The following is a 20,710-nucleotide window of genomic DNA, read 5'->3' on the forward strand; positions in this document are numbered from 1 at the left end:
TATTCCATATGGATTTCTGTATATATGGCCATAAATCCAGGGATTAAGCTTTATTATGGTAGTCTCCTATTAAAAGCATTTTCCAATGGTCATCATTTTTTTTACTGGGATCCATTTTTATCATATTCTTGCCTATTTGCTAATTTCAAACAGATACTGAATGCTAATTAGCTGCCAAAAGCTTTGTGATAGATTTTAAATGATAGACATAACTTGTGAACTACTTGTACACTGCAGATATTTTGATCACGTGAGAGATGTGTTGCACATAATGCATGAAATTCATGCCTACAGGAATACATGTATGAGTGCCAATGAAATGCTTTTTACACTGTGATACTAAAGGTGCCCTCTAAAAATATGTAGCCATGGTAGAACATTTCCTTGGTTCTATTCCACCTTTTCCCATGCAAGACTTGGAGACTGGCCTCTGTGAACTTCATGATTCAGAGATCCAGGATATTTTTATATCAGTACCTAGATATTGAAAACTGTCCATCAATAATGTTACTATTTCATTTAGGTCAGTTTGGGCGTCAAGTTCAAAATGCCATTATGACATCTCTGGATTATTCATTTAAGACAGCTGAGTTTTGAAGAAGGAATTTGCAAATCTATCAGTAAGTCTGCTTGGGAAAGCAAGTCTGAGTAGAAGCTTGTAAATCGTATTATTTTCAGGAATTATTTGAGTGTAGACAATACTATTTCAAATAAAATAAGCAATTTCAGTCTGTTTCAATTGCAAAAATATTTTCATTGTTGTTCATAAATGGCTGTTATTTTATTGAACACAAATAAAATTCTCCTTAAAGCATAGCTCAGAACTGTATTACTCAAGTACTTTGTCATATTGTCACAACTATCAATATTAAACTATGAGAAAGCATAATATAAATATGCAACTAGTTAATTAATACTAATAATCAACTATAACTCCATTAAAAATTATGTAATTCTTAACATTTTACATTTTTTAACTGTTTCAAAATTTGTTGGGATTTTGAGCAGAGACAAAAAGCTAAGCACTCAAGAAAACCTTTTCAAGTAAAAATTAAGGAGCTTCACAAAGAAATCTGAACCACTGATGCTCATACTACACGTTCTTTTGCAAGGAACTTCAGTCACCAGTGCTTCTACTCTCTTTACAAGAAGTATATTCATTTACATGCAAGAAAATTCATAGTAAGTGTGGGAATGAAAGAGGTGATAATGCCAAGCTAAAACAGTTCAGTAGAAAGACCATTTTAACAATTTAGACTAAATTCTTGTGCCATTATAAATTGTAAACTGAAATAAACGTGCAACTCAGGCAAGCAAGAACTACTTTTACAATCTGCATACAGTATCTTCATGGAAAAATATGTTCATTAACATTGGTTTATACAATGCATTGGGCTAGATGGGTATTATTATATAGAATGAACTTTGTCTTCACACTTTGGTGGCACCCAGGTAGGCACACTTCTGTCTTTCTGGAGGACAGAGGCGGTTCACTGATTAATGTCCTGGGTTCAGCAGTAGCAGTCATTTTTCTCCTTCTTAGTAGCTGCTGCAGTGCTGTGGTTTTGACTTTCAGCCTGGGAACAGCACTGATAACACTGATGTTTTTAGTTGCTGCTCAGTAATGTTTACTCTGACCAAGGACTTTCTGAGTCTCATGCTCTGCCAGAGAGGAGGGGAAGCCAGGAGGAAGCAGAGACAGGACACCTGACCCAAACTAGCCAAAGGGGTACTCCATGCCACAGCATGTCATGACCACTATATAAACTGGGGGCAGTTACCCGGAGGGGCTAGATCTCTGCTTGGTCGGGCTGGGTATTGGTCAATGAGTGGTGAGCGGTTGTGTTCTCTTCCCTTGTTATCTCCTTTATAATTATTATTGTTGGTGGCAGCAGCAGTGATTTGTGTTATACCTTAGTTACTGGACTGTTCTTATCTCAACCCATGGGAGTTACATTCTTTCAATTCTCCTCCCCATCCCTTCGGGAGCTGGGGGAGGAAGGGGGGGGGGGTGAGAGAGCTACTAGGTGGTTTGAATTACTGACTGGACTTAAACCACAACAAACAACCAACAGAAAACAGGACGAGAGACAAAGGAAGAATAGTTGAGGCAAAGCTGTCATTCAACAGAAAAAGAGAATAAAAGAAACCTTTGGAATCCATATGGAAAAGCTTTCAAGAAAAAAAAAAAACAACCAAAAATTAATTCCTTTCAACCCTCCCTTGTTCCGACATCTTATATTTAATCTTGCCCAACTTTGCTTTGCTGAGATGTGTATATTATATAGTGTATTACAGTTTGAATTGTAAACTTCTGTCATCAGCTAAAAAGAGCTGGATCCCTGCAGCATAATTTGTGGAAACAGGCAAAGAAATTCATATGGCCTGGTTAACTGTTTACATCCCCTGCAGTGAAAATTTACATAATAACTGTGACATGGTCAGAATTAAAAGCTTTGCACATTTTAAGTACCAATGCAATAGCTGAAAGGTAGATTCTGACAGCATAGCATGAAGTGCTTTATTAAAAATTATTGTCTAATACCTGTGTATTTTTCACTATCATTTACAGTAAAAAAAAAGTTTTAAAAACATTTTCAGTCCTTCAACTTGATTATTTTTCCTCCTTTAACAAACTCCCCAAACGTTAATTAGATCAGATGCATCCTTCCGAATCAAGAGGCCAAGAAAAAACATTAGACAGATTCTTTTTGTAAATTATTTTTAATTTTTGCAGGGTTTTTTATTCACTATCATTTCAAGAAGTAGCTAGTTTCTGGTATGAGAAATCCCATCTTTCATGCAAAATGCTTTAAAATGCTTTAATTTAAAAAAAAAGTGATTCTTCTCTCTTTGAAACTCAGTCACCATCTCAGTTATATTTCCTCGAGCAACATCAAGTAGTGTTATGTGGAAAAAAAAAACAAAATTAAAATCTCACAATTATTTACTTTCTGGAGATTTCCAACATATACGTTACTCTGACTTGGCAGACAACAAAAACCTTTTCAAGAATACAAAGAAATTAGAAGAACGGATGTAGAAGTGATTGGATGATGATGTGGATGTGACACCGACATCTAAATGAGTGTCTCATCCACAAAGCTATTGTCTAGACCTCATGGAGTTCTCATTATTATTACAGATTTCAGAAAACAGTCTTCCAGGAGAGAGAAAAGAGCAGTCTGGACAGCCATTGTTTTCACCTAACAATGAAAGCCTGAGATCAAATAATGGCGTCAAGATCACTTAAGTATACCCTTACTTATTGTTCCCTGTGCAATGAACTTTTATAGTGTCAATGTGGAAAAAACTGTCTTGTCCTGTTGAATGTAATTCAGTGTTTCTCACTAGGGATTACTACAAAGACATTTTAAAAACGTTAAATCTAGAACAGGTAATTAATCTTTTCTTAGTAATACTTTTTTTATTCTTCAACCCCTTTGAGAAAAGGTATCTCAAAAAAGACATCTCAAAAAAGTTTTATTATTTTGAGGAGATGATAAAACTGTGATAGTGAATATTTTCATTTAATAAACCTAATTGTGAAATACATTTTGCCCTCTGAAGTCCAATACATTTTTTGCCCATAGTAGTTGCTGTTCAAAATAATCTATTTTTTCGTTGAAGGACTGCAAGTCCACCAGGAAAACAAAAGATGCATAATGTAGTGCAGTCAATATAAGAACAGAAATTATTGCAGGCTCTTCTGGCTGTGAGGTTTCTCTCTCCCTCTCTTCCCTGGACTTCTACTGTGAAGCAGAAGCCAAAATAGATTCATTCCAATAGTTCCCTCTTTTTCTTTAATCATGCATTTAACAAAACATTTATAATTAAGCTAGGTATAAGCTAAATTACTTTAATTATGAGAAATTTAAATTCTTAGTTAAGGCTTTCAACTAACACAAAGAAAGTAGAAGGAGACTGCTTAGTCTGCTTTCTTGTCCTCTACAGCATGGCAGAAAACAGGAGTTTGTTACGGACCGATGGAATACCTGTGTTACTGTGTTCAATTGTTCACGAGGTGATGAGAGCTAGTCTTTGATTCATCATGGAACAGTTTTCCCAGAACAGAACCACAGAATCACAAAACCTGAAAGTTGAAAGGGACTTCTGGAGATCATCTAGTCCTACTTCCTGCTCAAAGCAGGGTTAACTTTGACATCAGAATTGGTTACTTGTTGGGAAAAAAGGTGCAACCACACATTGTCAGGACTTCATTTTCTTCAATAGCTTTAGCATCTCTGAATAGTCCTGCTAAAATCTGATTGTCCACAGTCGCTGTGGCAGCCTCACATTCAATTTCTTTTTATTTTTATTTTTATTTTTTTTAAGTTCTTAAATACTGCTTGGACTCTTCTACTGTTGTGTTACACTTAGCCTATTGGAGTTTGGATCTTTTTTACCCCATTTGATACAACTAATGTGTTTATTAATACCTTCCTGCTTCTAACTGCTTCTCTTGTCCTTTTTAGCTATACTAATTTAGCCATGTCTTTTAAATATGCATTTACCCTAAGCATATGTTTTTATATAGTCACATGCAAAAGGTTGTTTCCTTTTCAGAGGCTGCTTCCTTTTTATATAGTGCCTTTCTTTAACTTCAGAACAGTGACTAAGATTCTTCGGCTCTGGTTTACTCTAACATCAACATGGCTGATGTTACAATACACTCCTTGACAACAACAGGAAAGTGACCTTGTGCACTGCTCAGAATTCAGTCAGGAAATTACTCTGCCTCCTGAGGAACTGTTGCCAAACCCAGTCATTTGTGGGATTTAAAAATGCGGTCTGAATGTTGGACCTAATTATGACATTTCTACTACAAGGGTAAAAGGAAAAACAGAGTTTCCTCTCTCATTGTTTCTAATCCACTACAGCAAGCCACAGTCATTGTAATCACCCTGGTCAGGTCATTAGCAATATAGTCTTTAATATTATCAATCATATTTATGTGGTTAATAATATTGCTCTGCTTAGGTTGCACACTTCAGTCCATGAGCATGTTAATAAACTGAGTCTTTGATACAACTGCTTTATCAATCTGTCTTTACAGTAAACTTCTGTTAACACATGGCATCGCTTACATGTCCTACTCTGTCTTTCCCAAACGTTTTTAACTTGGTGTTACTCATTGTTTTCTTTGTCATATTTTCAACATGACTATTCAAGTTAATTCAGTTTCTTAGCTCCTTAAAGCGAAGCATTTTAATTATCCTATTTTAATTATTCCTATTGTGAAGCTATACAAACATGTATAATTTTCTTCTATTTCCAGTCTTCTACCCTCCAATTTAAGTGAGACTGTATTTGTTCATCATATCCTACTGCCAGGTTCTCTTTTATTCTGTACCTGGGGATGTATGCTTTTTATGACTTCCTTCTTCATACCTTTCCGAATGTGTTCCTCTGTACCATTCAACTTTCTCTCAACATGAAGTTTAAAAAACTCTAATCTTTCTAAAGACCCAGGTGCCTGGTTCCATTTCTGTTAGAATGAAGGTGACATTCCTATTATTGCTTTCCTCCAGTTCAAAAATATTCTTAGCTCCTAAAGAATTTGCTAAGATGAACTGTTTAACTGCCTCTGATTACATGGACAAGCCTTTAAATGATAAGCTTTGCAGGATCAGTCTTGAAATAGGTGGAAGAAAGGAACAATTTTAGGCAAGGAATGAGAGAGCTATCTTGTCCTTAGGGAAGGGTTAGTAGAATTACACTTCTTCTTCTCCTTAAAATTTAATAAAAATCCTATCTTTACAGAAAAGAAGAATAGTGAACATTTAGTCTACTGTGCAAAAGGTTTTCTCAGTATAAAGGACAAGTGGTGAGGCACTGGAATGGGTTGCCCAGGGAGGTTGTGAATGCTCCATCCCTGGCGGTGTTCAAGACCAGGTTGGACAAGGCCTTGGGTGATATGATTTAGTGTAAGGTGTCCCTGCCCATGGCAGGGGGGTAGGAACTAGATGATCTTATGGTCCTTTCCAACCCTAACTATTCTATGATTCTATGACAAAGAAAAATTAAACACACAGGGATGACCTGAGGATTTATAAATTATAAATTATAGTCTTTACAGGATTATAAATTACACTGAGATCTGAATAACACATTCTCTCTTATTCTTATAATTTGATCCTTCCAGGTATTAAAGGTTTTTTTTTTCAGGTAAAAGTTGCCATTCTTTGGGAGTACTGTCGCTTTACAACGCAGCCTAGGTATTACCTGACACTCCAGGAACAGAAGCACAGAGAAGATGGCTGACAAATTTACACAACTTTTATTATAATCTACCAAAGGTTAATTTTGCTCACTAGGATTTCAGCTCTTTTATTCAGTGGCAGCTAAATTCAGAGCAGACACCACGTTACATTGGATACAGACAAGGCCTTTCTATTCAATCCTTATTACACTAATTTACTGAAAAAGTCTGGCATTGAATTCATACAGTTGTTCGCAAACAACTTAATAAACAACATTCTGAATAAAATATCAAATTACTGAATTTGGTATAACATCAGATATGTAAAATCCAATGACTGCTTTAGTTACCAGACAAGACTATGATAGGTCCTGTCTTCAGCAGATAAATTATGTTTTTATGATATGTGATCTATCCCAAACATCCAATTGTTATTGAAAAAAAAAAAAAAGAATTAAATCAGACAACACAAAACCAGTTGAAATTAGAAGTTAAACATGGCAACTAAACCTACATATTTAGTTAAACCAAGATTTGGCAACATCTTGCTGCATATTTATCTACCCAAGCCACTCAGTAATGCAGATTACTAACAGTACAAACACCTGTCAACACAATTTGGTATAGAAAGTTGATTGATTTCAGTACTTACCAACATCTTTGAAAATATTCTGAATTTTTAATAATTACAGAGATAAAAATTCAAGAAAATATTTTTTATAACTGGTTAAAATGGTTCATGGCATCAAACTAAAAAAGGAGAAATAATTCAGCATGAACTGAAAACTGGATCATGCTTCTCTGGGATATAAAGATACATCTTAGGATACAGTTGTATCATTGCAAAGTCTCATAAACTGCTAAAGTTTTCTTTGTTTTCCCCTTCTCCATGCAGTAAAGTCTCAATTTCTTACTTACTCTAGGCAGACCTGTCTCCTTTCCTATCAGCTGCGTTTCTCCCAGATTTTGTTAAACCTTTCTCCTTCCCTGCTTTCTTACAGTTTTAACATATTTCACCCCTTACACAATCTCAGTCTTCCTTTTCATCTTCTTTGTCTCCACTACAATTTTCTGACTCCTCAATATACTTGCCCAGCTAAGGCATGCTTTCATTTATATCTTAAAACGTTTCCTCTCCTGTTCCTTTAACCTTCACACTTACTGGTAATTCCAGACTCTTTCTCACATCTGTCTCTAGCTTTCCTCCCACATACAACACTCTTGGCTGGCCAGGCTCAGTTCCTATTTCTCTTGAGGACAGACACCCTGAATCTATCTACTTCTTTCCTCTTCCTGTTTGGCTTTTGTTCTCCCTGCTTTAAAATTCATCTCCCTTACAAAAAACAGCAGAAGTGTAGGAAAACATCCCACTGAGAGTATATATTCTTGCAGGAGACAAGATCTCAGTTCTCATTTCTCATTTACAGACCCATACTCATCGCAGAGAAAATTGTGCCTTTTATGCTAAGGTCATTTTTTGCAGTAAGGATTTTCCTACCTTACAAGTAGAATAGTAAACTAAGCAGGGTCAAGGCATGTGCTGTGCACATCCATGCTGTTTCACTGACAACATGCATTCTGGAATAACTTGCCTACACTGCCTGGCATGGACAAAACCACATGATGTTCTTCTGGGAACAGCACAGAGGAAGGCTCCCGAAAGGGCACTCTGTTTGCTAGGGATGACAATTAGTTATATAGATGCAAGCTGTGTTATGTTATTTGCTGAGGATTAGCCTCTGTTAGCACATATGCAACTTACTCAAAAAATCAAAAAATCCCCTCTGTTCAAATGAACAGTACCCTAATTTTCCACTTAAAAGCATTTCTTTTTTGTTGGTTTGCGTTGATGAGAGATTGTGATACCTCTTAAGTGATCTAAGTTAAGTATATTGGACAGAATACTAACAAGTTCTAAAATAGTAAGCAAGAATCATTTTCCTACATAAATTCAATGGACATTTTATTACCTTCCTTTTGAGGAGATTACCAAGCGGTGAACAAAAATGCCATCTGGTACACAGTTTCAAACCTACTTCTCAGAAAAACATTCTTGTTTTTTAAAAAAGGAGCAATTCCTCATTTGAAATAGAAGAAGTTTTATCAACTTGTGACAGTTCAGAGGAAGTGAACTGTTTTGCATCATGTGGTAGCTCCATCAGGTTATTTAACTACAATTTATGTTTCTACTTAAATTTGCATGTAGGCACAAAAGATGAAATTTTACATTAAAAAAAAAACCAACCTGGAATAGGCTCTGATATCTATAGGTCCATTTTTCTTTCTTCCCTGTTACAGCCTTTCCAATAACTACTCCAAATTGTAAATTATTTGAAAATTCTACCAAAGGTTAAACAGACTGGTGCTCGTTAAAGATATACTTCTGCTTTTTGCATTAGAAATTGGAAGGCTGGCAAACAATATGACATTTCAGACATCTAATACAATTCAAATTTTTACTCTTGATAGGATATTTTTACACCACAACCTGTTGTACCTGCAAAAGCAATACGTTCAAACCTAGAAGACAGTGCCAGATGATAAATAAGGACATGTGAGTCTGCCATTCATTTCCAGACTGCTCTACAGAACTATTCCTGTATTCTCAAATATATATTAAAATCTCTACTGTCCTCTAGAGAAAAGGTCTTTCACTTGAATTTATAATGTCATTGGGAAGTCCAGAAAACTACAGCACTTGTGAGACAGCTACAGAAAATGTGTATTTTAAAGACACTGCCTTTGTTGTTTTAAGTAAAGCTTTTCATGCTGCATTACACTGGAGTAGGAAGATGTTTACAATACCTTTGGAATTCTAAGCTCATGGGGTATTATCCTCCTATTCAAGGGCTGTAATTTAAAACATTCTTCCCCAATTACCTGCAAACACCAGATGGTCTTTGTTTGCCTACTCTACATCTTACTTATTCATAAGAGACTCTTCCTTTAAAATCCCTTTGTAATGTTTATAACATTTATAAACAGAACAAAGGTCACATTTTGGCTTAAATTGACATTATTTTTCTTTTATTTATTCAAAATATCAAGTTAGGGATAATCTACCTAGGAGTATTCTACCCACTCAGCCAATGCTGAAATTCTCTCTGTTTGCATACAAAAATTAACAGGAATTGCATAATATTTGAAGATTAATGTGTGTTTCTCATCACTATTCTACTCCATACTCCAGGTCCTGGTAGGATGGACAGTGGGAATATATTGCTGAAGCAAAGCTAGAATCATGCAGTTAGCAATACCTAAATATATCAGAAGCTCTTGGGGCAGAAAATTAAGATGAATCTGTACTTGATGCTACCTTGCTTCTTTTACCAGAAAGGCACACAAAGAGCATTATTCCTTCTGAACATGAGTGAATACTATGGTGACAGAATAATTATTAATAATTTTATTGCTTTGTTCCAAAATACCTTCTAATGGCTGCTTTTTTTTTTTTTTTTTTCCATTTGGAACATTCCTTCAGTCATCCTCCAGAAAATGGCATAGAATCAGAATGGTTAGGGTTGGAAGGGACCTGAAGATAATGTAGTTCATAAGCCCCCTGTCATGGGCAGAGACACTTCCCATTATATCAGGTAACTTCTAACTTGGTGAGAAAAGCTTTAAACTAGGTACATAAGGAGACAGTTGCTATAGCCTTAAGAAAAGTGAACACACGGGGTGCAGCAAAGCATCCAGAGGACAGCACGATGGAGATGGCTCTTTCCCTTTCCTTATACAGGAGTGTGACGTTTGGCCTATCTATCTCCAGTGCCTGTACATGTATGAACACAGAATGAGAACCAAACAAGAGCAATTAGAAGTCCATGCACAGCTGCAGAGCAATGATCCCATTGGAATTACAGAAATACACTGGATAGCCTGCATGACTGAAATGCTGCAATGGATGGATAAAAGCACTTAGGAAAGAAAGGCTGGGAAGGCAAGGAGGAAGAAGGTTGTGCTGTGTGCAAAGGGCTGAGTCAAATGCATACAATTTTGCTCTGAAACAGAAAAGGAAACATTCAGGAGGTTATGAAAGCTCAAAGGACAAGTGGTGCTCTGCTAAGAGTCTGCTACAGACTCTCAAATCAAAGTACAGGAGGAGGATGGACTAGATGATTTCCTGAGCCTCCTTCCAATCTAAATTAATACAGGCTTCTGCAGTGTTTAGTGCTGACCTTTTATCTTTATTAGTAGTTCACTTATTTTTTTCCTGAGTTCTTTCAGAGGTCTTCAGTGAATATCTTCTGATTTTGAATACTACTATTTTTTCTACATGTCTCCTACAGATAAACTTTTCCTATAGTCCTTTTCTTCTGAAATAGATCCTTTGATGAGTACCCACAAAATGAGGCTCTAGCACATAGAGTGATCCAGTTTCCTCCACAATTAACAGAAACACAAATAATTAATTTTACATGCTACTTATATATTCTTCACTTCTCTGATCACTCTTTTTTAGAATCTGATCATCCATTTAACATACAAACTACCTGGCAGGTTAACAGTTAAGAGAATAGTCTTAATACAGTTCTTTTGTACTACAAGGTATGCAGGTTTTAATTTATCTCAAGAGCATTTATTTATCATACTCCTATTTGGAAAGAACATCCAAGAACTCCTCTTCAGTCATCATATTCAAACTTTTAACCTGGGTGATAAAACAGAGTTCTGGCTACTTCAGAGTGGTTTGTTATGTCTCTGGTTATCATGGACTTTGAAAGAAATCTATTTGACAAAATGGATACATCCCATGCTGTTTGTACTACCATTTAAATTTCTGCTCTTAATTACCTTTTTCTTTTTTTTCAACTTCAACACACAGTGAAGTTAAGCTTTGCAGACAGGATTTGATACTTTATTGCTTTGAGTTTCAGTGAAGATTAGGTTTATGTGTCCAAAATTTAATTTTTTAAGGACCATTAAATGCAGATAAGAATTGTTTTTGTGGCTTTAATTTTCTTTCACTGGAGACAACACCAGGAATCTCAAAACACTGCTAGGAATAAACTTCTTAAAACCTTTTTTGTCGTCTGCCATGCTTTCTTTGGTTATTTATAAACTAAAGGGAAGTGTGACAAATGTGCAAGAATTGCAAAGCTAACTTGGGGGGAGGAATGCGACAAGTAATCTTCATTGAGGTTGTTGAAAATACTGAAAGGTTTGAAGTTCTCTATACATGTGAAGGAAATGAAAGCAATCCCTCTGATGGAGCCAAATCATGAAAGAATCTCTGCTATCATAATCGTATGTGGATGTCTACAAGACAGTAAGTAATTTTAAAGTTTTGAAAAGTACTTAACCCCCCAACAATTACATTTCTGTTTACTAAAAAAAAACCCCAAAATAACAACAAAAACAAACCCCCGTCCAAAAAAAAAAAAACAAAAAAACCAAAAACCCCAACCAAAAAACAAACCCAAACCAAACAAAAAGATGTATTTTAATTTTCTAGATGTGTGATATAGATCTTTTCTAACATACAACGATTACTAGCAAGGCCAAAATGTATCTTGTAGAAATACTGGTTGGTAGTACAGTCCTACTTGGTCTGAGCTTTTAGCAAAAGTCTTTTAACATTGTGCTCAGTGTTGCTCTCAGGAGAAGTATTTCATGTCTTTAGTGCTGGGAAGAGGTACCCTCTGTGAGAGCAAAAAGAATAAAAACATACGCATTGGCATAACCTTTTCTCTTTTTCCTGTTCTTGCTACTGCTTTTATGAAAGTGCTACTTCTAGGTAACATGCTGCTGTCTCTTCAGAGGCATACTTACAGTTCATACCATAGCCTTCAGCACAATTACAAAGCAGCAAACTCCCTTCTGTGGTGCTTTCCTATGCTGGTTGAGGACTGTGCTGGTTTTGGCTGGGCTGGAGTTAATTTTCTTTTATAGTAGCTGGTATGGGGCTGTGCTTTGGATTTGTGCTGGAAACAGTGTTGGTAACACAGGGATGTTTTAGTTACCATTGAGCAGTGCTTACACAGAGCCAAGGGCTTTTCTGCTCCACACTCTACCCCATCAGCAGTAGTTTGGGGGTGCTGTTGGGAGGGGACACAGCTGGGACATCTGACCCCCACTGACCCAAGGGATATTCCATGCCATATGGCATCATGCTCAGCATAGAAAGGTGGAGAGGAAGAAGGAGGAAGGGGGATGATGTTCGGATTGACGGTGTCTGTTTTCCTGAGTAACCGTTTTTTGGGTGAGGGAGCCCCGCTTTTTTGGGGATGGCCAAACACCCACCTGCAATGGGAAGCAGTGAATTAATTTCTTGCTTTGCTTTACTTATTAAACCTTTATCTCTTCATCTCAACCCATGAGTTTTTTCACCTTTACTCTTCTGATTCTCTCCCTCAGCCCACCAAGGGGGAGTGAGAGAGCATCTGTGTGGGACTTAGCTGCTGACCAAGGTTGAACCACGACACGACCTTGAGAAAAGCTGTTTATTTAGCCTTACTAAATTATTTCACAATGTGAAATGGAGTTATGGAGTATATGGAGTTATACTGTATACAGTAAACAGTATGCTGTATACTGTATACAGTAAATGGAGTTATACTGCTATCTTGTGAAGCTTTCTTTGAATAGTGAAGAGAAAATACACCACAGAAACAAGGAATTCAACTAGATACAGAGAGTAGAGATGAAAATTAAGCCTCATGCCTTCCCTCTCTAATTCAAGTGATCTACCACAGATGTTTTAAAAACTATGAAAGAAGAGTAACTCAACCTTGCATGTAGAAATTCATAACTGTACTTTTTTTGAAAAGTCATATGAAACTAAACTAAAGATTAAAAGTTCACTTTCCTTTTCAGTAGGAAGGGAAACAAAATGCTTTCCTATCTATATTGTGTCTTATTATATATTTTAAATCCCTGCCCTTTTCTGATGAATTTTAAATGACAATGAACACAAACTGATGTGCTTCTGTTGCATTTCAGTCCTGGCTATAATTTATTATATAATTTATTTATTACTCATTTTTACTTACACAGGGGAAAAGCAGATTAATTTAAATGGGTATTAGACACATAAAGAAATCGCCAAAAGACATATACTACAGAAGCCTTTTTTGGTGATGTTGACTTCAACTGTTGACTTAAGTTTCTTCAGCAACCGTGACAAGGCAATAATGCAATGCAAGAAACACAGAAGATGAAGAACATGGCAAAATGTACAAATACTGGTATTAATCAGTATACCACTTGCATTAAAACCAACAGGAAAGACGTAGCTGATCTTACAATTAACTGCAAAAAAAAAATTAAGGATAAACAAAACCCAGGAGTACATGTTAAGTATGTATGCATTTCAAACTAAACAAAGAGCGAAATCTCTCATTCGACATAGTATATATTATCCTTGTGCCTGAAAGTATATTTTTAATATAAAATATTTAATCTGAAATTTAAATAAGCAGTTACTATTAAAATTCTTAAATTTCAATTAAAATTGACTTTTACTGATGTAAATCAAGTACTGTAATCTGAAAAGTAATACTTATTTTTGGTGTATTTCTTCATTTTAAAGATCCTAGTTTGGGTGACTGGAAGGTAATTCCTATTTGGATCTAACAACCACACTGCCTTCTCCAGGAAGTATCCCTGTGATTTCTAAAGTTATTCTTTGGGCATACGTAAGAAAAAACATTCATAGAGCACAAGTATAACTTGCATTTTAAACTCAAATTGGATATTGTGTGCTCATTAAATTTAGACAATAGTGCCTGATATGTCAATCAAGTCTTCGTAGTCTGACATGTTAGCAGAGAACCAACCCAGATATAAAAAAGGAATATTGTAACAGGAAATTCTAGTAACAATATAAGAATACTATTTACCACCTATGCATCCACTGCAGTATTATTAGCAATTCTGAACATAAATAATGCACAAAATGTGAAAACAGAATTAAAGGCATTAAGACCAATTCTCTAAACTGTTCCCTGTAGGTCCAAAGGAAACTGCAGCTCATGCTGAAGCACTGGTTCTGGGATGCAGTTAAGAAAAATTCATTGTGTTTTTGTGCATGCTGAAATTGCTTAACTACCTGCACTGTAGGCTGGACTAGACTCCTATTTCAAAAAACAACTTACTTCATTGTGCAGGGATCCTGACACCCACTTTACAGACCAGCAAAGCCTGTACTTGGAAAACTGGGTTACATATCAACATAAATGAGAGGTCCCACATACACTTAGTAACATTGTCATCTGATATATTTGGCAGATATATAAGTTCAGCTTCACTGCGAATCAGAGGCAGGCAGCATTCATATTTTGATTAACGCCCTCTGATAATTGTCCCTACAAACAATACTTCACTAAATCTACAACCATGGTGGTGACTTCTCATATAAGCATGAAAAGAAAGAGCTGCTGTAAAATAAATATTTTGAGTAGACACTTGTGGATAAGAGAAAAAGGTTAAGTAGTGGGTACACTCAGGAGATGAACATGAGACACACACGTGGAGATTGTAAAATATGGGGAGAAATACGTCCAGGAAATGCTGAAGAAAGTCACAAAGAGAAGGGCAAGGTAGCAAAAGACAGAATCTTCTGATAAAACAAAAGAAGAAAGAATAATTTTGCTTTCTGCTGCATCTGTTTTCATTATTTCACATTCACAGAATTATACAATGTTTAAGGTTAGAAAGGACCTTAAGATCATCTAGTTCCAACGACTCTGCCATGGGCAGGGATGCCTCCCACTAGATTATGCTGCCTAAGGCTCTGTCCAACCTGGCCTTGAACACTGCCAGGGATGGAGCATTCTGGACATTTATATGCTTTACAGCAGTCGTAAATCAAAGCGCTGATTTCTAGACAACTTTCAAATGCTAGTTTTGAATTTTTTTCTGACTTAAGGCAGACATTACTGTGTACCTGAGTATTTCTGATACAGGAAGATGGTAATTTTAAAGTTCTTAATTTAAATAGTATGTTAGATGTTTTCACTATGGCAAAGGGAATATGGCTTTGTCTTCTATAAACATGACTAAAATCAATTATAACAAATCACCAAGTTTGAACCACAACACCATCAGTTCAATAAATGTTTAGCTAAAAACAAAATTAATAAAATATATGAATCTAAACATAAAAAATTAGTACTTTCACAGATTGTGAAATCTTTTAGTAACAGAATTTCAATGAAATAGAAAATTGAAAAAGATTGTGGGGTACACACATAAACACAGAGTGGTTTTATGAAATATAGCTTATATGCAGTTTCTTCTCCATTATAACAATACATTAATAGTCTTCTACAACTTCATGAATATAAAACCTGCATTTCTGTTTGAAAGCATTATCTTCAAATGTGCATTCAACATAATTATTAAATGACTCGTGAAATCATGCAGAATGAAATACACTTTTTCATAATACTGTTCTGGGTTTAAGCAAGGTAAGTTTTCAGATGCCTTCCTCTGTATTTTCATTAAATGGAAAATACCTATCTTAATGACACAAAACTAGAAGTAGAATATTACAGGGAATATAATACAATACAGTTTTGTGGCTAAAAGAAGTATCTTTTATTACATCAAAGAGTAGGACTGAAAAAGTAGACAAGTTTGAGCACTTGAGACTAGAAAAATAGCCTAAAAAGTAGCACAGGCAGCATAGGTCTACCACCTCCTGTCCTGGTTTTGCTGCCCCATCCCACAGAAAGGTTTGCTCCATCTCCATAGAACTCTCCACTACATTCATCCACATTACCTAAAATTTTGCACTGGGTGTCCTCTGTGTAAACTTTCCCTTCTTTAGCCGTCAAATATGTCTTTCTGTAAAATCAGAATATATGCAGCCTTGTCTGCCTCATCCACGCTGACTTTTGCGAGTGTCCACCATGCTCGCTCTCTCCTTTTTGACACTCAGCCAAACCCCAGCCAGCCTTTTCCTCCTCCTTCTTATCCCTACTATGAAAACTTTCACACAGGCAAACAAGTTGAAGATGTCCCTGATCATTGCAGGAGGGTTGGACTAGATGACTTTTGAAGGTCCCTTCCAACCCAAACTATTCTATGATTCTATCCCATTATTGAAAATACATGATTCATACAGAATAACCTTCAGGATATACGCATGCAAGCACACAAATAAACAAATATACTATATATCTCAGTAAAAACCATGTGACTATGGCTAATACCAGTAATATCCAACACTTAGCACATACCATAGTCAATTTTTAAAATTATTTATGTACTTTAGCTTGTATTCCTATTCACATTATTTTACAGAAGTACTTCATCCACCACAGAAACATAACCAGCCGTGGCATGATATGTAGCAGCTGTTTAACAGCTTTTGGCAGATATACAAAAAGGTCTAATGAGAAGACAGGCCCAGGTAGACAAACTTACAGATGAATTAAATAGCGAGAATATCATTACCGAGGTGAAAATTTGACCAGGATATTGAATTAACCTGTTATTCAAACTGCCATGATGCTTTTAGCTTGGTTTAATAAATAAAAAAGCCGTGGCACTCTATATGTAAATTGTCTTGTCTCCCATTCATTTCCTTCCCTCCTACAACAGCTTGAGTTTCTTTGGCCAGTTTCAACCAAATTCAACAGAGAAGTACAGATCTCAGAAATACTATATTCCTACAAACTTTCTGAACATGAGACACAGAGAGAAGAAGCAGCTCATTTGTCTCCACTGAAAGACTGCAATAGGCAAAAAGACCTTATTAGATATCAGAAAACCTGTATGTGAGAAAGACCTTGCAAATGTCTCTGTTATGGAAAACCTTCAGTCACTACTCATTAAACATCTAAGACAATCAACTCTGAGAAGTAAATCTATAGGAAATCCAGTTTACTTAATCCCAAATCATGAAGATAATTAAAAAATATCAGGACCTGGGATTTGTATCTCATGTAATAGGCATTACTTTTCACATTCTATTCAAGCAAAAGAACACACAACTTTTCTCTGCCTTTTTACAGGGGCTTGGGTTTGTAAGATACACTACATCCATTTCTTTCTTTCGATTCTTCATACAAAGCTCTTCTCTCTTAGCCTAAAACACAACTTGCGCATTCTCAACGCTAAGTATAGTCACACGTCTGTATAATTACAAACCTACTAAAACCTTATGATTATGAATAATAACTAAAATATAACCTGCTGTTAACCACTGAGTTTTCAACCAGAAAAAAAACCCTGCACGTTATTAGTAAAACTGTAAATGTTTAGAAAGAGATTTTAAATGGCTCCCTTTAATGCTGGACTTAATTTAGGTCCTTTTATTTTTAATTTAACTCCACATAGTGGTTCTTACCCTTTGGTGGCATTCTAGGACCACTGGATCTTCATTATGTAATGGAGAGAAAATATATATCTAATATGTAAATATCATACTTGTTTACAACATTCATTTCAGCCAAAGTGGTATCAGTTGTGACTACACATCTCCAGTAAAAATTCTGAAATCTTAACTTCTTAACTGACTGCAAAATTTCAGAACTCTATGGCACAAAGTTACTACAGCTCACTCATGTGGATTACTCATTTGGATGTGGCTATGCAGGACAGAATTCATCTCACTAAACATGGGTAACATTAACATACTTACCTAGGCCCCCTCCACAGACAATGGAGAGAGGCAGACACTTCTAGGACACTATTAATCTCTTGCTCAATTAAGAGGAGATTTAAGACAGATATGGTGAAACCACCCAGATCTCTGTAAAAGCAGCCTAGATGACTGGTGTCAAATCACTAGTCAAATCACATTCCTACGCTTTGGAAACAGCTTGTTTTAGGAACCTATGAGCTTACTCTGATGCATGGTTAAATATGCAGTGCAACCACCTGTTGGTGAAGACACACCAAGTATCATCCAGTAAATCATAATGAGTCAGTAACCAATTGATACCTACTTAGTAATTTTCTTTCAGTCAGGGAAATTATTCAACTGAAAATGTATTTCAATTTAAGGAGATTACAAATATGTAAAAGGAGTTCTCTATACACATAGTTCAATGCTCAACACTAATTCAAGTACGTTTCACAGAACTTAGAACTGATTTTGGTAACAGTTCCTCAGATGGAAGGTTATTATTACACTGTCGAACCAAAAAGGAGTGCTCATCAGAAGAACAGATCCATTCTTGGCTAAATTCGACTTTTACTATGTGATCAATAAACTGAGAAAAATTTAGAGCTACAAACATCAGGGGTTCACTATTGCAAACTAGATATTTATGTAAGTATAGTAATATGATATTGTAAAAGATTTTAAAATTACTAAAAGCTTCTTAATATTACACAAGTTTAAACTGTGCAACTTAATACTGCATTTAATTGTAAAAACAAGTATAATTACTAAATTAAATCTAAAATAATACTTGTAAATCTAAAATAATACTTGTATATAAAAATTAACACTTGAATTTGTCCTAAAATAAATCATGAGTACCAACATGATCCTTAAATGAGGACAGAATCACCCTGAAATGTTGCACAGAAAATCAGAAGGGCAAGAAGTTCAATACATTAATGCAATAAGCACAAACAAAACCCAACTCAATTATTAATATGCTAATATTTTAATACAGATATAAAAACAAATTTAAGAATTTGTTACTTACCTTAGAGATCTGAAATAATGTGGACTTCTGAATAAGCTACAATCAGTCTCTTCCCAAGAGAGAATTGTCTAACTTTTCCACTACTTTCAAATCTGGAGTGGGAGATATTTTGAGCCTGGGCAAATATCACTGGAAGAAAATTCGTTCACATGTTTGGCTGTGTTTTGCATTCCATCCTGTTGCTTTGGCGTACAGACGCAGCTAATTATAATCTGTGACATAAGCGGCTAATTCTACTGCTAAAATGGTTGTGTACTGACTCCAGAAATGAACTGCCCCACTGTAAGACATAACAAATCCATAATGCATACTAAACTGGCCCAACCTGTCATGTAACACCAACTGCTTTATGAAAATCTCAGAATATGCAGCACTTCATCGAATCTGCATGTAATATAAGTAGCTGCTAATAGCACAAAATGCAAAGTTAGAAACAAAAAAGACTTCTTTTCCAAACCCACATGTAACATTCAACTAAATTTAAATAGTAATTTTAAAAAAAAAACTTTTTAATCTTAAAGCTAACATTATTTTAACTGTAATCTATACTGGCTGGTATAAAAAGTCTCTTTAAAAAAAGGAAACCCATATATTATATCTATAATAACACAGATGAATTTTATACAATAACTATACTAATAATTACCAGCATTTCCAAAAGGTTAAGCCATTCTTGGTACTTAAGAAACCTACATATAGATATCAAGAGCTACAGAAAAAAGTTGTATTTATTACATATTTTATGATAATATTATAGAAATTCTAAGACATCTTCTTTTCAGTGCCATTTAAGCTTTGAGTTCTCAAATGCAGAAACAAAAATTCCAGCCCAGCACTGCTTACATTAGGCTGAATATACAAACACTAACCAACCAACTTTCTTTCAGTCTATGACATCTTAGAATTTATGCTGGTAGCTGCAATTTAAAAAGCATTAAAACTTTCATTTGTAAGCTTTACAGAATAAAGTTTTGCTCTATGTGAAGCACTGCAATCATCATCCATATGTTTGGACAATTTAATTTTTCAAAGCACACTATTTCCTTTTTTCTAGCTATGCACTTGCATGGTTATCATGCATTAGAAGATGAAGTTCCTATCAGATATTTAACAGCTGCAGATCATAAATTTAGCACTGACATAAATCCAGCTGATCACAGGCTTACAAGATACTTTTTTCCCTTTATGAATTCTTTGTTCATTCATCCTTTCTCAGACTCTGTTTACATACACAAATAGAGAAAATATTTTCTATGCAAAGGAATTAACTCACTGGTATCCAACAAAAATGACAAATATTTTTCAGAATAAAATATTTTTCAATATCCTTAAAACAGCTTTTATATTTAATCTCATGGATTTATGAAAGATAAACTGGGAAAAAAGCATTATACACTGCATTAACACCAAAGCTTTTCCTTAATTGAAATTCCTTTCAAGTATTAGAGAAAGAAACCTATAAATGTCAGATAGTTTAGAAGGCTTCATAGTTTAGAAGGCTTTGTTATTTAGTCATTATTTAGATGACTGAACATTCATGTTCAGGGATTTCCTGCAAAATATTTCATCCATTCTTGGAGAAATACAGAGAATCAGATAAAACTCAATAGAACCCCCCCCCCAAAAGCAACACTTTAACTGCATTTTAATATGTTTCCTTTTGGCATATTTTAAATTATTTTATTTTTATTAAAAATTCAACTAACACAGTGTCCAGCTACAGAAAGAGATTAGATTAGACCCAAGAGATTAGACCCAGCAGGTCTCCTTACTGACAGAACTTTTGTGTTATTTTCCTTTCATGGTTACTCTTCCTGGTCTAAATTCATTGTGTCTTTTATATGCGCTCTTCTACCAATCTAATAGCTGCAAAGTAGAAATTCTAAAAGTGAAAAGAACA

General features: G+C 35.3%; 1 protein-coding gene across 5 annotated transcripts in view; it reads right to left on the reverse strand.

The window, feature by feature from the left end:
- Positions 1-18,939, reverse strand: part of SGCG (sarcoglycan gamma) — an 84,382-nt gene extending 65,443 nt beyond the window's left edge. For 3 of the 5 annotated variants that reach the window (XM_057399633.1, XM_057399636.1, XM_057399632.1), the window contains exon 1: positions 18,811-18,939. The gene's annotated coding sequence lies outside the window, so the exon portion shown is untranslated. Of the gene's footprint in view, positions 1-17,498; positions 17,559-18,810 lie in introns of all 5 variants that reach the window. The other 2 variants (XM_057399635.1, XM_057399634.1) reach the window with 1 other exon arrangement.
- Between the last annotated feature and the right edge of the window lie 1,771 nt (positions 18,940-20,710).

Source organism: Pezoporus wallicus, unplaced genomic scaffold (genome assembly GCF_028554395.1).
Source record: "Pezoporus wallicus isolate ANWC-B61680 ecotype Strahan unplaced genomic scaffold, APGP_CSIRO_Pwel_v1 scaffold_6446, whole genome shotgun sequence".
NCBI lineage: Eukaryota > Metazoa > Chordata > Aves > Psittaciformes > Psittacidae > Pezoporus > Pezoporus wallicus.